Source organism: Sus scrofa, chromosome 12 (genome assembly GCF_054392235.1).
Source record: "Sus scrofa isolate SSC_HxYL_T2T_F1_AM1 chromosome 12, Sscrofa_HxYL_maternal_Yorkshire_Landrace_v2.0, whole genome shotgun sequence".
Classification (NCBI taxonomy): Eukaryota; Metazoa; Chordata; class Mammalia; order Artiodactyla; family Suidae; genus Sus; species Sus scrofa.
The window spans coordinates 8,924,010-8,942,768 of NC_139394.1; the positions used below are offsets into that span (position 1 = coordinate 8,924,010).

The 18,759-nt window shown below is 41.8% G+C and overlaps 1 long non-coding RNA gene across 3 annotated transcripts in view; it reads left to right on the forward strand.

Moving 5' to 3' along the window:
* The window catches only part of LOC102165790 (uncharacterized), a 194,516-nt gene that overhangs the window by 123,678 nt on the left and 52,079 nt on the right, over positions 1–18,759 (forward strand). For 2 of the 3 annotated variants that reach the window (XR_014820790.1, XR_014820795.1), the window contains exon 5: positions 17,887–17,995. The exons of the other annotated variant lie outside the window; for it this stretch is intronic. This is a non-coding gene — a long non-coding RNA (uncharacterized LOC102165790). Of the gene's footprint in view, positions 1–17,886; positions 17,996–18,759 lie in introns of those variants that run through there. 3 annotated transcript variants of the gene reach the window in all.

Genomic DNA, 18,759 nt, shown 5'->3' on the forward strand with positions numbered 1-18,759 from the left:
GAATTTACAACAGAACGCATATTATAGAAGAGGTGAGCCTAAAGGGAGGTAAAACCAGAACAGAGGAAGAAGTAGCCCTATCTGAAGGGCTCACAGATGACCAGGTGAGTTGGCCTTTGAAGAAGCAGCACTTTGCCAATACAAGAAATAGATGAAGAATGTTCCAGGAGAAGGAATATGCAGTGGCGGACTGGCACAGACGTGTCTGGCGTGGGTGAGGAAACGTAAATATTTTGCGTGTCATGCTAGAGAAGAGAGAGTGCCGTTAAAGATAAGAAGCATAATCAGATGTTTGTTTTCAGAAAGAGAGCTGGGTAATTCAGAAGACGGAGATGTTAGAAGAAAGCAGAAGACTAACAAAGATTTTACAGGAATCCAAGCGAAAGATGGTGAAAGGGTCAAGAGATGGGAGAAGAGGATGTGACAGAGACCGTGGAATTTTCGGGATGAACTAGAAAAAGAGGTCACCATCTAATTTGGGGGTGCTTTTCAGGTTATCTCTCAGTTTTGTTTTTCATATTTCTATTCAGTCATTTCCTCCTTTTGTCCTGGTTTCCCTGGAGGCTGTGGCATCTGGTAGATTAAAGAAATGGTGGAGCCTGGGTAGTCCAGAAGGTTCTCCTTGGTGACTAATGGCCTCAGCAGTCTTCGTCTGAAAGAGGTGGTTGTAGACACTGGCAGTCAGGGAGGATCATGCTCCCCGTGGGGAAGTGCTAGCTCGGGAGGACTCCCTTCCAGATGTCCCGGGGAGCCCCATGGTCTGTAATCCCAGCTCACACAGCATCCAGGGAACACGCTCCCACAGACAGATGCCTTCAGCCACAGGATGGGGACTCCTGTCATGGGTTACTTTTGGCATCCAAGGCTTCACCGCAAGTTGGCAGATGCTGGTCACACACAGAGAAAACGTGTCTGTGGGCATGACCCTCTCCAACGCCATCGTCTCATGGGTGGTAGCGACGCAGGGTGGAGGGACCACGTGACAGTGCTGGAGTTGCTGGGAGGGAGCCTTGAAAAGGCCTGAGGTTTGGTTTGTATTAACACCCTCGGCTTTGGCTACTTTGGCAACTTTGCTAAACCTCAGAAGGGTGAATTATAAGGCTGGAAATGTTACAAGAAGAGACCTCCTGGGGACACGGCTTCCCATTCCTCGCCTGGACGTGCTGACCTTGATCTTTATGTCCTGAATCTCCCCTGAGCAGTCCCAATTTCGGGTCTCCATGCTGCCAGAAGGAGAGGAAGAGCTTTAAAAAATAAAGCTATTCTTTATTAATGCCTAGGGAATCCACCACATTTCTTATAATGTCTTATTAACAAAGTAAAAAAAAAATACCATTTATAAAAGAAAGGTCAGTTATTGGTGGCGTATGCATTTGGGTTTGTTTGTTTGTTTGTTTTATCCCAGCAACCTTTCTCCCCTCCAGCTATCATCCACTGCAGGGGAAGAGGGGGCAGCTCTTACCCAAAATGCAGACCCATACATGTGAGTCTGTGTGATGTCTCTACCTGGACAAATTTGCTGTGCACGTGGGTACAGCCCATGTCACTCTGTTATCCCCACGGGCAGGGTGACCCCAAGGCTGGGCTGGACCAGGGAGACACCGCTCCAAGGACAGTGATGGCTGTCAGAATTCGAACTCCTTGATCCTCTCTGATCACAGGCGCCAGACAACACACTAAACTTTGTCTTCTGTTCCTCCTCCTTACTGCGTCTGCTGTTTGCTCTCGTCTCTTGTTTTCTTTGACTTTGCTCTTTTTCCATGTTTTTTTCCCCCATGTCTCAGAGAAGAGTGAGGATGAATTGGCTGCTTCACTGGTTTCTTGTGTTTCCAGTATGTATATTTTAAAGAGAATATGTGATGGAAAGAGAGAGAGAGAAAGAGGATGAGAAATCAGCAGGAGCAGATCAAGAGGAGGACAAGGACATTGAGGCAAAGCCATGGGGAAAAGAAGGAAGCAGAACACAGGGCAGTGGCTGCAGCACAAGACACAGAGAACCAGTGAGAAATTTCCTGGTGTGGGATCAGCCAATGGGGTTTCAATGCAGGGACATGCTTGATTGGGCACTGTAATATCTTACAATGAAACTATCTTGTTTCATTGTTTAACTTCTAACTTGTTTAACTTCAGACTTCCGTATGTGTGGATTACATAGAACTGGCTTAGGGTGATGATGCTCGGGGAAGGGAACGGCAAGGGGGGGGTGTTTTCAAGGTTTACACTGGGCAGGAGAAGAGAACATGCATGTGAGACATCAAGTAAAGGCAGGGAGCAACAGCATATGCCCTTGGAGAAAACATGTGTTCCTTTAGAAATCCCACGCGACTTAGGAGAGAAGTCCTGTGTCTCTGCTAAAATAGAGGATGGAGGCAGTTTATTAGATATTCCCCGAAAGGTGTCCTCACTAAATCGAAGGACACAGGAGATCTTGGGGTGTAAGTTACACACCATGTGCGCGCACACACACACACACACACACACACACACACAGATACACACTCTCTCCAGCCAGCCTACCTGACACTGCTAGAAAGTCTTGTTAATTGTAATCAAATAAATTAATTCCTGTGGGTACTCCACCAGAAATGCTGGTCTACTCAGAGGCGCAGTTTGGAGAGGCAGCTCAACAGAACGTTAAAGGCCAGTAACCGAGGCTGCATCCTGTGACCTCAGATTCAGGTTTGTATTTAACCGCCCGGAATGCGTTCTCTGTCCTCCGCATTGCGGCGTGTCTCTCTCAGTTCGATTGCCGTGGCCCTTCTCACGGCTGTGCAGCCCATGAGTTGACTTGTGCCTCAGTGTTCCCCAGGGTAAATTTAATCAGGATATCCTTCAGATATGCTACAAACTTTTGTCAAGTGACTCTCACCATTTTGGGGAATTGACACACAAGAGCCAAGAGGTTATCTTGTGCGTTGAGATTTCCTTAGATAACTTTCTCCAATTACAGGGGAGAAAGTGAATGAGAATTTGCTAAAGACAAGCCACTCGCAGGCCCCTCTGCCCAAGCTGCTCATTTCTCACATCCCTGGATCTCACAGGAGGGTGAAGTTTTGTGTTTGGGCTGTTCGCGCACCCTTTCCTGGAAAGTACTCACAGGTCTACAAACTAAGAAATGGCAAAGCGAAGAGAAAACAACAAAATTCTCTTGTTTATCATGACCCAATAGGAGATGGGGGTGAGCTGAGCTCTCTACGGGGTCCTGACTGGGTGAAAAGGACCCCAAACATATGGAAAATATGGAGAAGAGGGTATAAGTCATAAAAATAAAAATAAAATAAATAAAATAAATTGGGAATGCCAGTTTCTGGTAATGATTTGTTTTCACAGTAACTGAGAACACCCTTAAACCTGCGATTAATCACACATTTATGGTGAGGGTAAGCTGGCAGAATTAGGGGGCTTGGGTTATTAGTGCAGCTGCTTTCCATTGATGAGATCTGAGTTCAAATCTCAACCTACGTTACAAATGAAAATGTCATTTTGAAAGTTAATTAGCTCCATGCAATAAATACTGGCTACTTGATTGATGTACCAAAAAATCACTACGCAGGAGAAAAAAAAAAAATTATATATATGGCCCGTTAGGAGAGTCAAGCCAGTCAAAAAGTCAGACATTATTTAAACAATTTGCTTTCTTAATAGTCCAACCACCTGCAAGTAAATAGAATTTATTAAAAGAAGATGGAGTTTCTAGAGCATGTGAAAGAAAGTCTGAATGTATTAAGAACTGTAGAATTTTAGAACTAGGGAAAAAATCTTTAAAAGCCTTCTAATCTAATCCTTTTTTTTTTTTAATAGAAGAGGGAATATAAACTTGGGAGGTTAAGGGACTTGCTTAAGCCACAGTTAACTAGTTGGGGGGCAGGGCTGGATTTCAGGTGTCCTGGCCATTACACATGTTCTCGGAATTATTCCCGGGGATTCAGCTTCATTGTCCCCTCTCTGCTCTGACTCTTCACCTCTGCCCCCTGGCTTGTCCATAGGGTCTTGTCCTTTGTGTATGCTGTGCTTCAGAAGACTGTGTCTTCTCCTATTAAGACAACTCAAAACTTATTTTCTCCACATTTTTTTTTTAAATGAAAATGCTTCTATTAGTGTAGTCAACCCTGCTCTTGCAGGTAGAGGAAAATCAGCAGTGCACACAACTGTGTTCCCTTTACACCAGATGTCCTAAAGTTGAATTCAGAGTGAATATAACCAGAAGTAGAGAAGTGTGAGGTATTACATTTAGTAAGAGAGAGACGGCTATTCCATTGAAACTAGTGTTTCTATAAAGCGTGTTGTCTGACCTGATGAGATGCAAGTGAGTGGTAAAGAAATCCTAGGTCACTTTGTTCCCCTGTTTATGACCGAAGCTGCTCCTGATGTTGAAATAATGTCTCTGATGGGGCATTTAATTTGGTGGCAATGTGACTTTACTAAGACTGTTAAGCCCAAGTCTCATGAGAGCTCAGGGAGAAAAGAGGAGAGTATAGAGGCAGCCCGCTGTTGTCTCAAAGGGTATGTGTGCTGTCATGAACCGAAGGCCAGCAGAAACATGGACACTAAGGGCTCTTCTGGCAAGCTCTGAAATTGAAACAAGGAACACGTATTGGAAACTGGAGGAAAGATGATCCTTACTATAAGGTAGCAAAGAACTTTTTAGCAGAATTGTGTTTAGTGTTCGATGGAAGGTAAAACTTTCAAGCGATGACATTGGCTGTTTAGTGGAGGAGATTTCTAAGCAAAGTGTTGAAGGTATGGCTTGGTTTCTCTTTACCCCTTATAATGAGATGCAAGAGGAGAGAGAAAATTGAAGGTATTGGCAAGCAAAAAAGAACCCAAACTTGAAGATTTGGAAAATGTTTAGCCTATCCATTTGGCAAAAAACTAGGAAGTGTGTTCTAAAGAATCCATATCCTTGCTTATTCAAGTCTCTGGGAAAATTCAGTTCCTTGTGGTTGTAAGACTAAGGTTCCTATTTTCTCACTGGTTGTCAGCTGCTGGCCCTTCTCTGCTTCCTGAGGCCACACTCATCCCACTCTCTGCTGCTTTCCCCATCTTCAGCTCCAGCAATGGTAGATAGAATTTCTCTCACACTTGCAATCTTTCTTGCTCCCCCCCATTATTTCATCCCTCTAACTGACTTTTCTGCTTTCCTCTTCCACTTTTAAAGACTCACGTGCCAAAGGATAATCTCCCTATCTTAATGTCCATAACCTTAATTCCATTTGCTAAGTTCCTTTTTTCATATAAGATAACACATTCACAGGTTTCAGGTGTTAGGGTAAGGACATTTTTGGCAGCATTATTATTCTGACTACCTCAGAGAAGAATATCTATTAAAATTTTTCTTCTTATGTTTACCAATTATTTATAAAGTATCTAATATTACATGCAGTTTTCCTCAATTCTTTATTAACTATTGACTGTAAACATAATTCAGAAAAGATTTATGGTCACAGGAAATAAAATAGCTTTTAAAATTTCAATTTCAATTTTGTCATAGCCAGGCATCAAAGTGGATGCCAATGAAATTCTGGAAGTATAAAATATATTACATCAGGATATGAAGGAAAGAAAATAAAAATATAAATACAAAGAGAAAAAAATTAGTATAATTTTCAAATATTGAAGGAGAGTATTTTTTTTTTCTGCTGTACAGCAAGGGGACCAAGTTATACATGTATACATAATTTTTCCATTGTTATGTTGCAATGTAAGTATCTAGACATAGTTCTCAATGCTACACAGCAGGATCTCATTGTAAATCCATTCCAAGAGCAATAGTTTGCATCTGTTAACCCAAGCTCCCGATCCTGCCCACTCCTCCCCTCCCCCCCAGGGGGGGGAGCCACAAGTCTATTCTCCAAGTCCATGATTTTCATTTCTGTGGAAACGTTCATTTGTGCTGATACTAGATTCCAGTTATAAGTGATATCATATGGTATTTGTCTTTGTCTTTCTGACTTATTTCGCTCAGTATGAGAGTCTCTAGTTCCATCCATGTTGCCGCAAATGGCATTATTTCATTCTTTTTTATGGCTGAGTAGTATTCCATTGTGTATATATACCACATCTTCCTAATCCAGTCATCTGTCAATGGACATTTGGGTTGTTTCCATGTCTTGGTGATTGTGAATAGTGCTGCAATGAACATGCGGGTGCATGTGTCTTTTTTAAGGAAAGTTTTGTTTGGATATATGCCCAAGAGTGGGATTGCTGGATCATGTGGTAGTTCTATGTATAGACTTCTAAGGTACCTGCATGGTGTTCTCCATAGTGGCTGTACCACTTACATTCCCCCCAACAGTGCAGGAGAGTTCCCTTTTCTCCACATCCCCTCCAGCACTTGTTATTTGTGGCCTTATTAATGATGGCCATTCTTACTGATGTGAGGTGGTATCACATGGTAGTTTTGATTTGCATTTCTCTAATAATCAGGGATGTTGAGCATTTTTTCATGTGCTTGTTGGCCATCTGTATTTCTAAGGACAATATTTTTTAAAATGCAGGATGGTGGGTGGCATATAATTCTTGGATTTATATTACATTGAAAAAAATGTAAAAGTGATATAGGCTGTTTTAGATGTCAACTTTTACAATATTGCAGTTCTTTACAATTAAGAATTAATAATATTAACTTGAAATATGACAGTATTTGTAGTTTTGGAAAATATTTTATTGGCAAATAAGCAAAGAATTGCAAAATTACTACTTTAGAGTTCGTACTTTCTTTTACCTTCATTAAAACTTAATAAACTTTAATTAAAACTTCAACACTTAGGAGTTCCCTAATGGTTAAGGATCCAGTGTTGTCACTGCTGTGGTTTAGGTTTGATCCCTGGCCCCAGAATTTCCACACACTATGGGCAGAGCTGGGGTGTGGGGTGGGGAAGGGACAAAAAAAAACCTTTAAAACTTTAAGGTTTTTGCCAGTCTGATGGGAAAATAATATTCAATGTTGATTTAATTTATATGTCTTCTTTTGTTAATAGCCTGATCTTGTGTTCTCCACTTTTCAATCAATTCGTTTGCGTTTTAACTTGTTTCTATACCTATATGTTCACATGTTACATTTTCCCAATGTGTCCTGGTTTTATAACTTTGTTTATTTTAAGTTTAAATTTTTAAAAAATGTAATGCATTCAGGAGTTCCCGATGTGGCTCAGCAGAAACAAATCCAACTAGGAACCATGAAGTTGCAGGTTCGATCCCTAGCCTCTCTCAGTGGGTTAAGGATCTGGTGTTGCCGTGAGCTGTGGTGTGGGTTGCAGACGTGGCTCGGATCCCACATTACTGTGGCTGTGGTGTAGGCCAGAAGCTGTAGCTCTGATTTGACACCTAGCCTGGGAACCTCCATATGTTGTGGGTGTGGTCCTAAGAAGCAAAACAAACAAAACCGCAATATAATGCATTCAAATATATCTATGTTTTCTTTGATAGTTTTTGCTTTTGGTTTCTAGTTTACCGAGCATTTTCTTATATTAAGGTAATATTTTAACACTTCCTTTTTAAGTGTTTATGCATTTAACCCCTTTACATTTATATGTTTGTATTGTGAGAAGGATCTAACTTTATTTTTTTCCCCTAATGACTGGCCAGTTACCTCAACCATTCATTCAGCAATCAATCTTTTCCCCACTGTTTAAAATGCTGCAGATACCATGCACACGCTGACTCTCAAATGTATTTCCCAATCAAGCCTCTTTCCAGAAGTCTAGGCCTTTATAGCCAAATATCTTTTAAATGTTCCTTCCTGGATGCTTCCAGACATTTTGGAATAAGTATCTAAATACCGTTGATGGTGATACTCAAGGACCCCTTCTAGGTGGGAGTCGTGCTAGCAGACATTCGGCTGAACAACCAGAGGATCATTTCAGATATTCCTCACGAGGTGGGACCTGTTACTATTCATGGAGAAACTCCAAATCCTAAAGGTTAAACTAGTCAACCAAAGGGACCAAGATGAGTTGAACTTGGCAAGAGTCAAGGGTTCACTCTGCGAACTGCAGAGGTAGAGCCGTCCTGTCTTTTCGCTGGGAACCTGCTTCTCCAGCTCTCCCCTCCCCCTTGTTCACTGTCTCAGACAAGAGCACCACGCTTCAGCCACCCCCAACAACTGCCAAGTATTAGGTACCGTCCAGTCTACCTCCCACCGTCCCAATTCCTTCATGTCTCTCATCCCTTTTACTCAGAACTTTGGGTTGCCTCGCAGTGTCCTCATGACAACAGCTTAATCCCTGCAACAACCCACCCAGGCTAGCCTCCTCCCTTCTCTCCTAACCCACTTTCCTTTTATTTATTTATTTATTTATTTATTTATTTATTTATTTATTTACTTATTTATTTATTTTATGTAATGATTTTTACTTTTTCCATTATAGCTGATTTACAGTGTTGTGTCAATTTCTACTGTACAGCAAAGTGACCCAGTCATACATATACGTATATTTTATATATGTGTGTGTGTATGTATCCTTTTTCTCACATTATCCCCCATCATGCTCCATCACAAGAGACTGGATATGGTTCCCTGTTCTATGCAGCAGGATCTCATTGCTTATCCACTCCAAATGCAATAATTTGCATCTATTAGCTCCAGACTCCTGGTCCATCCCACTCCCTCCTACTCACTTTCTAAACTCTAACCCTTTCTCTTCTCTCTGGAACCATCTTACCCCCTTATGGCTTTAAAGGATCCCTATACTTCCCTTGGATCAGTTGACCCTAACCTACAAGATTAATTCACATCCTTTATCATGCATGGTTGTTGCAACCTGCCCTCCTGTCATGATGACAATGACTTGCCAGAGTTTCCTCCACACTGATCACAAGAGCTAAACAGTAGTCATACTCAGCAATATTTGTGATATAAATAAATGATGACATTAAATAAATGAATGACCTCTAACATCAGTAGGATGTGTCTTTGGTATATTGATATATTGATTCAAAAGAGAGAAAAGTAGGTGAATAAAATGCAGGTCTCCAGTGACGTTACTCCCGCCATCGTTATTGTGAACATACAGAGAAAAGTGATTTATTCCGTATGTTTATTTAAAGCTCTATTTTATAGAAAAGTGATTTATTCTGTATGTTTATTTAAAGCTCTATTTTATTCAGATATGGTATTTTCTTTGATTGTGAGTCATTTTTATGTGGATAATTATGTTATCCAGAAAAAAAAATCATACATTTGTTTCCTCCTCTTTCACCAGTGCATTCTCTTCCTCCTCCTTCACCTCAATCATTTCCTTATATGCCAAATTCCATTCTAGTGAACCTTGGGAGATTTTGTATTTGTATTAATTGATTCTTTCAATGACAATTAAGATTCTCATTTTAAAGTGATTTACGGTCCAATGAAAACTGAATGAGAACTAATTATCGTACGGATAATGTACTAGACATTTTCATTCAGATGTCTAGTATAAAATATCAGATGGTTGGGAGCTCCTGTTGTGGCTCAGTGGGTAATGAACCTGACTAGTATCCCCAGAGATGTGGGTTCGATCCCTGGCCTCACTCAGTGAGTTAAGGATCCAGTGTTACCATGAGTTGTGGTGTAGGTTGCAGACAAGGCTTAGATCTGGCCTGCAGCTGCAACTCCAATTCAACTTCTAGCTGGGGAACTTCCATATGCTTGGGTGTGACTATATATATTACATAGCAATCAGACTGTTGAATTTCTGTGTGAAGTGTTTGCTTTATCTGGGAAGAGGTTTTCTCTTCTAGAGAAAAATCACCTCCCTCAGTTTCTGCATGCTATAAACTAAACATGACAGTGAGATGTGTTTTTATATCTTGAGGGGTTGCTCCCAACAATAGCAACTTTGAAAAATGCACCAGGTAGTTTCAAGGAGAGTTAGGACAGTTGGACAATTTCAGAAGTTTGTACCTTGAAAGAAATAAGGCTGTGTTTAAAAGAAACTAGGCTGAGGCTTCGAATGGAAATTCAAAGTAAACTCATAGTACTTGAAACTGTGTATTTCTGGAGTTCCCGGGTGGCCTATTGGTAAAGGATTTGTCACTGTAGTGGTTCTTTGTTACTATTGTGGTGAAGGTTTGATCCCATGCCTCGGGCATGCCACCCCCCAAACCCTGCCCCCACAAAAAGAAAGAAAGCAATTGTATGTTTCTACACTGTAAATACTTTCTAATATCAAGCAAATTCCCGATCAAGACACATTTCCTGAATAATTTCTTTCTATTCCATTTACTCCCGTAGCGTCAGGTGTCATTAGGCCCACAAGCTGAGAAATTGTTCTGCCCAATCTTAAGTGCATCTCACATCATCTGGCCCTCTCCGTCTTCAGGGCCACTGCATGAGTTCAGACCATGCCCTCTCCATCTTCAGGGCCACTGCATTAGTTCAGGCCTGGACCTCTCCATCTTCAGGGCCACTGCATTAGTTCAGGCCTGGACCTCTCCATCTTCAGGGCCACTGCATTAGTTCAGGCCTGGACCTCTCCATCTTCAGGGCCACTGCATTAGTTCAGGCCTGGACCTCTCCATCTTCAGGGCCACTGCATGAGTTCAGACCATGCCCTCTCCATCTTCAGGGCCACTGCATTAGTTCAGGCCTGGACCTCTCCATCTTCAGGGCCACTGCATTAGTTCAGGCCCACATCGTTTTTTTGTTTTTTTTCTTGGGTTATTGTAATTGCCTCTATTCTCCCTTAACTGCCTGCAGTCTCGCCCTTTCCCTGTACCCCTTTCAATTTATTTTCTACATCGCCTGAGTAATCTTTCTTAAATGCATGCCTGAGCATGCCATTCTTTGCCTAAAATCCTTCAATTACACTCAATTGCATTCATAATACAATCCAAACTTTTTTAGCAACCGCCACTTTAAATCCTTTGTGGAATAAGGTGGGGGATATTCATACAAACATGGACTCTGGACGCGTGCTTACCTGAATTCCTTAGCGGGGCGTAGAAGGGAGACCCTGGGCCTGTGACTACGTAATACTGCGGCTCCCTCTGCATAAAATCCACTCTGCTCATCTTCCAAGCGTCCCCTGCCCTGGGAAGCTCTCTTTTCACGGACTTGACTCAGTTGCTTCTTGCAAATAGTTTAGGAAAGGGTCGCCTTGGGCTTTTGCTCCTCTAGAAGTATTGACCAGGGATCATTCCCTATGTTAGGGTAATTTACATAGTTGTGAAATAGGTAAACCTGGTCTTGGACAATTGCTTATTTCCCCGTTTAATTTTCTCAAGGGGCCTCTCCTCTCAGGATCTTCAGTGTCCTGACCTGCCCCAATTTCCTTACTCCCACTTGGCTTCTTTCCATCTGGTTGGTGCATAGGTTTACATTTTCACCTTCTTATATATAAATCTTTAGGACCCTTGTTCCCTTGGAAACATTTAGAATAGGAAAATTCATGGTAAGTGGCTGATGACTAATAATGATTTAATTATCTGTCGACATACCTTTTGCATGGTGGTCGATTTTTCTACTTTGACCCAGAGAAATAAACTTGCAAGGCTGGAAATTCTGACATCAGAAATGGACTTGTGGGGGAGGGGGTTATAGGTGTTTAGGGTATAATTGTTCTTCTCAGCATCTTTACTGAACAGCCATCTGGGTTTTCATCTGTTCAGCTTCAGCATTGATTTGTGACACAGCATTGGTTTGTTCTACAGTAGAAACAATTCGAAGTAGAGCATGGAATAAAGTAATCTCAAAGTGGTGGCCACATGCAAAGGATCTAACCTGGTGGAGGAAATAGGACAGAAAAGTGGGGATAAGGGTACTCAGGCGGTTGGGTGGATGAATCTTCCCTGTTGTCAGAAGGTCCACCCAGGGTCCAGCTTCACCCTTCAGTGATAATGACACAGAGGGAAAAGGAGCTGCCTGCAGTTAGAGGCCAGTAAAGATTTTGGAAGAGTTTCTGTGTTTCAGAAATCTGATGCTTCAGACAGTAAAATGCATCCTCAGGACACTTTTTTAAAATTTGATTTTATCAGATGTTTTACTGTCTGCCCCTTCCCTTCTCTAGAATTCTTCAGTGTTGCTCGTTGTGAGTGATTTTCCACACTGATACAGGCCCTGGCAGTTTCCTCTCCACTTCTTTTGGCTGCCAAGACCCTGAGGGTTCAATTACGATCTATTGTCTCTCTTCCTTGCAGTGATGGAGGGAGAGGCTGCATAGAATTTTCTGGCTAGGCTGGGACAGCAAGACTCATTCCTGGGCCTTTGTTTCAGCTTGAAATACACCACAAATTAATTGGGCTGATGAAGGTAATTAAGATAGTCACTCGGATTATGTGCCTTTCCTCTGAAAAATTTCTCGAAGTTGCCAGATCTAGGCTTGGTATACTGAAATGTTCATGATCCATGGCCTTTAAAAGAAAGGAAAAAAAATCTTTCCTTTGAATGGAATTCATAGCTCAAGAAAATATTTATACTGATTAGCACGTCTATTGTAACCTCTCAGTCCACTCTCAAAAATAGCACATTATTTGATATAACTTATGTCTCAAGTAATTCAATACCAAACTTTCTGTGGACTCCTACTGTTGTAGCGACAATGATTTTGGATCTCCTTTCTCAAATGGTCTCTTAGCAGGGAGAGACATATTCTAGGGTATTTTCTAAATCTGCAATCAGAGAAAACTCATCTTTGAGTAGAAACAAATGGTCTGAGCAAATAGAAGTAACTTGCAATCAGAGTCTGTTAGAAAAGAAGATGCCAATTAAACATAGTAGAGTAACCAGGGTCCCTTGGCATTCTGGGCTGGCGGTTAAGATTCTTTAGCATTACCATGTTTGTGTTTAGGAGTCTAACAAATCATGATATTGTCTCTCCTCCCAAAAAGAACCAGCGGTGCTCTCATCTTAGCCCTTCATCAGACACAACTATACTGTGTTCCTCTTCTTAATTCCTTTTGGATGCATATGCTTCCCTTTGGATCCTAATTTTGAGTTTCTGGATCACGCGCTGGCTGCCTGTTTCTTACCCCTCATTGATCCCTTAGATTTGGAAGTCACCTGGGGAAGGTACCCTACCTGACTTTGCTCACTGCCGGCAGAGCAGCCCATCAGAGCATCTATGTTTGTCTGATAAGTGAGGGTTTTTGGTGCACCCAAGTTTTCCTATTCTCTACTAGAATTCCAATCAGGAGTTCCCATCGTGGCTCAGTGGTTAACGAACCCGACTAGTAACCATGAGGTTATGGATTTGATCCCTGGCCTCACTTGGTGGGTTAAGGATCCGGCATTGCCATGAGCTGTGGTGTAGGTCGCAGATGTGGCTTGCTCTGGTGTAGGCTGGGGGCTACAGCTCCAATTGGACCCCTAGCCTGGGAACCTCCATATGCCGCAGGTGTGGCCCTAGAAAAGACGAAAAGACCAAAAAAAAAAAAAAAGAATCCAAATCACTTTTGGTTGGAGAAGAATATTTATGTGTGAATCTTTAAAAATAACTATTGTTGCATTACACAGCTGTTTTTCCCATTAAAGCTTTTTAATCTCTTTTTCCAAAAATCTTATTTTTAAATGGATTGGGGGTGGAAATATTTGCCATTAAACATTTTAAAAAACCACTTGACCTAAGCAGAGCAAAAATATTACCTAAAGGTAACACTAATGTTTGACATACAGTTTGATGTTTTGATAAATTTCTATATTCATGTAAACATCAGCCAAATCAATATGTTTAGAACATTTTCATCTGCCTCAGAAATATTCCTTATGTTCCTTCACATCCAATCCTGCTCCAAGCAAATATTATATATTTCTATACTGTATTTTATTATAAATTATATAATTATATTCACTATACATTTAATATTTAATATATTTATATTAACTAGTTTTATTTTTGTTATTTATTTTATTTTAATATTGATAAAGTTTATGTTTATTAATATATTTATATTAAACATTTATATTGTATTTATTTTATTTTAATATTTATAAAGTTTATATATTAAATATATATTTATATTTTATATGTAACATATATAATATATATTTCTTATTAGAAATTGGATTTAATCGAGACTCTCATAAAGATAGGCTCACATAGTATATGCTCTTTTGTATCTCATTCCTTTCATTTAGAAAAATATTTTGAGATTCATCCTTGCTGTTGGATTTGATGATTCATCTTAAATTGCTGAGTTTGTTTCATTTTATAAATATAGAACAATTTATCTGTTTACCCACAAATGGACATTTGTATTGTTTCCAGTTTGGGGCTTTTAGGGAGAAAGTTGCATAAACATTCACAAGAAATATCTTTGTGGGCTTGTGTTTTCACTTCTCTTTGAGAAACATCTGGGAGTGGAATTTCTGGATCACCGAGTAGGTGTATGTTTACATTTGCCAGCAGCTCTTAGTTTTATAAAGTGACTGTTCACTCCCACTGTGATGCATGACAGTTTTGGTTGCTCCAAATTTTGCCTTGATCAGTCTTTTTAATATGAGCCATTGTCATATGGGCCTATGGCAGTAACTTAAATAATTCTTTTATGGCTTTAATTTGCAATTCCATGATGTCTCATAAGCATTCATACATGTGTGTGTCAGCCATGCATAGAATTTTTGTGAAATACTGCTAAAATAGTTTTCAAGTTTTCAGTGCATGTTTGTCTTATTATTGATTTGTAAGTGTTCTTTATATATTTTGGATACAGTTTTTAGGTTTCTTATATATGTGTGTGTGTAATGAAATTATTTTCTTCCAGAGAGCTTCCCGTAAGTTGTCCCATCTCTGTTCATTGTTCCCTGTTTAGCCTGATGGAGTTTCCCTCTAAGCACACGTAGCCAAAGACCCAAGTGGTCCTCATGCAGATTTCTGGGACTCCTTCTGTAGAGACCCCCATCTCTCTGCTGTCCTCAGCTACACAAATTCTAGCTGTCAGTCTCTCTAAACCTTGATCGCTGACTTTCCAATTCAAGGAGGCCACTGTGCTCTGCCTGTGTTCCCCTCCTTGTCCCAGGATTCAGAAATTGCCTCCAGGCAGAAAGCCAGAGAGATCGCATGTTTCACCTTATTTGTTTCCCTTGTTGTAGGGATCACAGTCTGTGCCATCTGCTGCCCAGTATCTGAAAACTGCTGTTTCACATATTTTGTCCCATTTTTCTAGTTGTTTATTGCAGGAGGGCTGGGCTGGTACTAGTTAATCCTTCCTTTATGGCCTCGGGCAGAAACTTTTAGAGGTTACTTGGAAACAAACAATAACAACAACAACAAAAATAGAAAAATAACAGATTCAGGGATTTCCGAAAATATAATTAAATGCAGCATTAGTATACACTAAAAATATTTGACCAAAGAATGACTGAAGGTTTTAGACTTTATTTTTCTCAAAGTAGAAGGAATTATTCCATCTCTCCTGAAAGAATGTCCAGTTCACCATCCGTCTCCTGATGTATTTTGGTTTCATGGCTACTTACAGAGATTTTTTTTTTTAAAAAATCAAAAATTAAACAAATGTAAGCCCTACTGAAACTGACAGCACTAACGGCCTGAACCTAGCCAGAACACAGACTGGGACGTGAACCCACGTGCCGGGACGTGAACCCAGCCTAAACCCAGATTACGACTTGAATCATGGTTTTAATTTAGGATCACTCACCCAGTGTTTGGACTCACTGAGGTTCAGCTTCTTCATGCCTCCATGCAGAAGGAATTCCGTGAGAGACAAAGTGATAGGCCAGAAATAGATTTATTAAGATAGGACACTTGTGAGAGATGCAAGCAGGCCGGCATAGAAGCTCTGCCCTGAGGATCTGGTGAGCTAAGGGGAGTGGGGGTCCCCTCTTCCTTTCTGGGAGTAGTAGCTCCTCCTTGGTATCCCCTAAGGTGTGCATTCAAATCAGCAGAAGGGCGGTCCTCAAACTCCTGCCCTTGGTCTGAACTTGAATGCAGGCCTCATCCCATCCTCCACCCAAAAACCTGAGGCAATTTTCACACCTCCACTAGTCAGGCAAGCCTGCCTTGTTCTGATGGCTTTTTTTGGGATTAATTTACAGTGATCTCCCAAAGTCCCCTAAGTTTCCCTCTTTATCCATGGTCCCTTATTAGGACTTCCACAACTACCTGTGCCTACTCCATCCCTGTCACTACACAAGTTGATACAATTACTATTGCTCCCACTGGAAGGCCGTCATTCCCTGGTTCAGCACGGTGCATCCTCGTCCTTCATGTCAAGAGATGGTAGGAAGTTGAAAGCCACGAGCCTGTAGATGAAGAGATTAATTACAAATGAGCTGAGAGACAAGCTCTCCTGCCACTGCTTCTCTTAGCAGTATATTCAATAAATCTCTTCTACTTCCTTAAAAAAAAATGAGCTCAGGAGTTCCCTTGTGGCTCAGTGGATTAAGGATCTGACATTGCCACTGCAGCAGCTCAGGTCGATGCTGAGGCTTAGGCTTAATCTGTGTCCCGGAAACTTCTGCATGCTGGGGATTCATCCAAAAAAAAAGAAGAAGAAGAAGGAGAAGGAGAAGGAGGAGAAGAAGGAGAAGAAAATGAGCTGATTTATGCTAATGAAACAGTAAATTTCAGGACCTTAGCGCCAAGGAAGGTGTCAGGGAGTGCCAGAATGAAGGATAAGGTGTAAAAAACAAAATGTGGCTCCCAACCTGCTATCCCCATATCCCTACCCCACCCCAACAGAAGGCAGTTGGTTCCTTTCTGGAGAACAGCAGACAGAACTAGGCGCCAAGAATAGTGGATATGCTGTAGATGGAGAAGGCGGGATTAAGGACGTTTTTGGACCTTCGTTGTGGTGACTGGTTCTCAGCAGGTACATCCTGGCAGCAGATTTATTCTCAGAAAAATGTTGATGATCCAAAGTTATTCTGAGGACAATGTATTACCTGAGAGATAAGAAGGAAACTTTTCTAAGACACAGTTACTTAGCCATCGTTGGCTGTCTCGGGGGTCACGCTCTTAGCTCTGTTGGGGAAGACCAGAGCAGCGTTGAGTTCAGAGTCGACTGGTGGCTCGTGAGCTGCAAGGTTTTCCTTCTGGCTGGTGGGAACAGGCACTGTTCCTGGCTCTGCGTCAGCTCTAGAGAGTGTTCCCTTGTAGGGCTTTCCTCAGCCTCAGGTTAGTTTTCTCCAGTGGACGCACTGAGCCCCGAAGGACTCAGTCTCTGGAGCTCTCTGCTCCGTGCAGCGCTGTTCTCCTGAGGACTCTGTCCTGACAGCTCCGGCTGCCTTGACCTTCCCACACAACCGTTTCTGTCTCCTCCACTCAAGGAGATTGCTAAGCTCCACCCGGGTTCCCCAGATTCGACTGGGCAGAGAGCTAAGGAAACAGCAGGGTTCACCTTGTTGCAGCCTTTATCTCAGGGTTTATGGCCCTTCATTGACTCATGTCCAATGTCTTGAAACTATCTCGTATTTTTGTCCCAGGTTTTAAAATTTGCTTCAGGGGAGAGGGTCCCTGCGGTCTCTTTTACTCCATCTTGGCCAGAGGCAGCACTCACATGTATGACAGTGATAAAATTAAAATTACATTTAAAGGAGTTCCCGTTGTGGCTCAGCCGTAATAAAGCTAGGACGCAGGTTCAATCCCTGGCCTCGCTCAGTGGGTTAAGGATCCAACGTTGCTGTGAGCTCTGCTGTAGGTCCCAGATGCAGCTTGGATCCCATGTTGCCGTGGCTGTGGTGTAGGCCGGCAGCTACAGTTCTGATTGGACCCCTAGCCTGGGAACCTCCATATGCCACAGGTGTGGCCTTAAAAAGAAAAAATAAATAAATACATAAAAATAAAATTACATTAAAAAAAAAAAATCATGGTCTCAGCCACTCAACAAATTCTGGTCTTCTCACCTATAGCTGAGGCTATGGCGACAAAGCCTTCACGATTTTCAAGAAAAAAACGTAGGTCTCTTCCAATAGTTTGAGCCAGAGAAGAATGTCTTCTTTCCTATTTACAGGTTGCTGTTTTGAAGGGAACTGTCATTCTACTTTAAACTGATCATGTAATTGAGGATTAAGGAGACAGGTGGATGCCTCAAGTGAATTCGGTGCCCGGGGTGCTTTTCGGTAAGTCACCTCACCTCTCTGATCCCTCGTTTCTTCCTCTCCACAGTCAGGGTGATACTCCGTACTCTCACTGTGAGGATTAACCAAGATATTTATAAGAAAACCAGCACAGAACCTGATTCACAATTATTCTCAGAAAATTCTAGTTAATTTATTCTTCAACACGTCAATAAAGGTGATCTAGTGATGGGCCTGTTATTTTCTCTTACATGGTCTTGTTGTCAAAACTTATGGGCTATTTACACAGTTGACATGTCTTAAGTAATTTTTCTTTTTTTTTAATTTATGGCTGTACCCACAGCATATGGAAGTTTCCAGGCTAGGGGTTGAATGGGAGCTGCAGTTGACAGCCTACACCACAGCCACAGCCATGTGGGATCCAGGCCTCATCTTCGACCCACACCAAGGCTCCCAACAACACTGGATCCTTAACCCACTGAGAGAGGCCAGGGATCGAACCCCGTATCCTCATGGGTACTCGTTGGGTTCATTACTGCTGAGCCACAGTGGGAACCCCTCAGATAACCTTCTGAGTGACCATAGCTGGCTCCTGGAACCCATTGTATTTCCACACTCCGTTCCCCACTAGCAACCAAGGCACAAAACTTGGCACACAGGAGGGCAGGCCTGCGGTGCGTCTCAGATCCAGGCCAGGGGTGAGGAAGCGTCCAGCTTCCTGCGTCTCTCACGCCGAGGGCCAGCAGTTGGAGACACACATCCATGGCAGACGATCGGCTGCTTTAGCAGCTAATTAATGAGAGGGG